We start from the raw sequence: 3,242 nt of genomic DNA on the forward strand, positions 1-3,242 counted from the left end.
ATAAGTAGTTGCCCATCTGCCTTCTACACTTGATAGTTGTGTTTCCTCATTTGACGCGAAATATTTGGGATTTAGATGCAGCTACAACCGCTTGTTTTTGGATCAAACATATGATGCTTACGCAGTGCCTCATCTCCTATTCAGCAAGGGCATGTTTAGCATCAATAAAAGATTGTATGGCATAATCCCCTTGACTCTTATTATATGGCTGAACATTGCAAACCCCTCTAGCCTATCCAAGACATCATCAATCATGGGTATAGGGAATCTATTCTTGATCGTTATCTTATTTAGAGCTCCACATCCTCCAGGATCCATCTGCAATTTCTCTCATCTCTCTCTCCATAAGAACCAAAAAGTAGTAAACAAATAGTGAATAGTGAATTGCAGCTCCAAAGGCTTGCAACACATGAGCTCTTACAGGTAGAGCTGGATCGCAATCAAACAAGTACTCCTGATAGGCATGCATCATCTAGGCTTCTCGTAGCATGATTGGACTTATTCGAGATTTATTCTATGCTTTTATGGTTTGATGATGGATGACTGGAACATGATCATGACTCCAACAATCTTCAATCACATGCCTACTCATTGGAGTTTTAGCCTCCCATTGATTTTGTAAGCTATTAGAGACTACCATTCATGTTGGACATTTCACATCTAAAGGAGCCGGCTTTTTGCCATGATAACCAAAGGAGTTGAGTAGTAACTTGTATATGACCTCTCACATCGGTCCGGCTCTCGTCTTCACCCGTAAGCGTTCATCTGCTCAGTCTCGCCACTTTCCTTGGTGACTCAAATTCAGTGTCGGAGATATTTGGACCAAAAGCTAGATTTTCGATGCCAAGATCTAGACAACATTGCAACTAATACAACATGCATCACTAAGAGCCACAAAAGGTACTCAGTGCCCTTGACCTCGTTTGTGGTGATCCTTAAACATTGGAAAATTCTTCTTTAGCATCTATTTGTAGAGTTGTGACATGTATTGCAAGCACCCAAGCATGCCAATCTACCTCAACTTGCACTACTCGTGCTAAAAGAGTTTAAGTTTTTTTTTGGATTCCACACATCCCCTTTGCTTTATGTAATATATGACCATCGTAGCTATTAGACTTTGCTGTATGTAGTATATGACCTTTGTAGGTGTTACCATTTTGGTGAATTTTTTAGTTCTGTGGGGTTTCACCTTTGCTTGCTTGGTTGTCCCATTGTACGTTATGTATGATTTTGCAAAGCTCTTCATATTCTACCTTAATCTAGGACACCATTTGGGATACAAATGGGTGTAATAGAATGATTTTGTCGTTATTGTTTTTCAAAGTGTCTAGCTTGTTTACACACACTTAACAAGCATCATGTTGCTCATATTAGTAGACAACAATCTCTAGCATCCCATTCCTCTTTCTCAATTTTAAAAGAAAGTTTTAAAGTGTCTTTCTTTTTTAGAGTTTCTTCTTGTCATATATTTTCATATCATTAGTACATAATTTACAACTTTTTCATTACTTCATGTTATCATCTTCGTTATGCTCCTAACATAATTTCACGTGTCCTACACTCCTCCCCTAATCATAAATCCATAACTTAATCACCTCATTATTGCATGCAAGTTTGCACTCCTAATTTTATATCTAGCTTGATTAAGTTTGTGGTTAAGTTTTTATTTTTTATTGTGACCCCGATAACAAGGGAGGAGGTGTTTATGATACCTGTCTTTCCAACTAAAGTTTAAGCTGGTTCTCCCATGTTTTCCTTGTTGGATGGTGGTAGATATGAGACTCCCCTCTTCAATAAAAGTGATGCTTGCTACTGCGCCTTATCTAAGCAAAACTTGTTTGTACAGTCATGCATTCTACAATCCTTTTGCATTTTTACCCACCTCTTGGTTTTTTGGCCTGCCTTGTTGTGGGTACGCCTTAGTGAAGGCTTCAGCTTTGGAGATGGGCAAAATTTTGAAAATTTTTAAGTTATTGTGAATTATTGATTGGTCCATTTGTCTGTTTTTGTTTTTAATGATTGATTATCTCCACCTATTCCTCCCTCTTTCTCTCTCTTTCTATTTCAAGGCAAGCCCTCCCCCCCTCCCTCTCTCTCCCTCTTCTCCTTCATGCACATTAAAGTCGTCTCTCTCTCTCTCTCTCTCTCTCTCTCTTTCAAGCTACGCATGTGAGGCAGGCCTTTTTAATGCTTTATGAGCATTCGTCTTGTTTGTCAAGTGCTATAATTATTGAGAAATTGGAAGAGATGCAATTTGCTTGTAATACCTTTCCAACATTTTTGCAATATTAAGTTCCACATCATTGTACACAAAAAGCAAGAATATAAGAAAATGCATAGGTAGGATATTGTGCCCCAAGTAAAGAGAAATTCGTAGTATCCTATTATAAAAATCTATTTGCCCTTGAGCCATAGATCAAATGAACTAGACAAGAGGTTAAGACCCATCTTATAGGATCTAGTGGCCATGGACTAGTATTTGCAAGATCTACCCATTCGATTTGATCAATCCACGAGCCATAAAGTGTGGGACCTTGTTCATCTAAATCTAAAATTTTGAGATGATTTTGGAAAACAAAATTGTTAATAAAATTTGCATGTTTTTGGGATTTTAAACATTCAATCTTGCTTATATCTTAATACTCACTTTAATTTAAAAAATGCAACTGTATCAAATCCCTCACCATCTATGATAGGGAGGGCCAACATGTGGCACACATGAAAGTTGTCTAGCTTTCCATGTTGCTCACCTTGAGCGCATAGTGCATGCCAATCATGTGTTGTTAATAGTTGCGGAGGGAGTTCTAAATACATAGTTTGATTAGACCTTATTTGTGTAGTTGCCTCTACCTCCCAGACCATTAATCCCACTAACCTTATTGCTCATCCAATGGCCCACACTGAATGGGAGCAAGCTCATACCATGCAGCTCGACTCTCATGCAATGGCTCTTCATATCGACAAAGAGTTGGATGTGCTCCTGTAGGAACTCTACTACCAGTACTTTGACATCTACGGGGTTGAAGACATGAACCCTTGCGATCTCCCTTGGGCATATCTTATTCCTTGCCTCAGAGGAAAGATTGACAATGATATAGAGGATGAAGACAAGACTAAGAGAGAGGCACTATCACTTGTTGCCCCTCGCCTTCACCTTACTCCTCTTTCTCTTCACGCTGTCTCCCTGCTTGTTGCTCCACGCCTCTTCTTCCTGCCCTTGTTTTTCTCCTCGCTCGCCTCCC

Source organism: Dipteris shenzhenensis, chromosome 28, assembly GCF_047967505.1.
Source record: "Dipteris shenzhenensis isolate YYH24624 ecotype China chromosome 28, Dip_SZ_1.0, whole genome shotgun sequence".
Classification (NCBI taxonomy): domain Eukaryota; kingdom Viridiplantae; phylum Streptophyta; class Polypodiopsida; order Gleicheniales; family Dipteridaceae; genus Dipteris; species Dipteris shenzhenensis.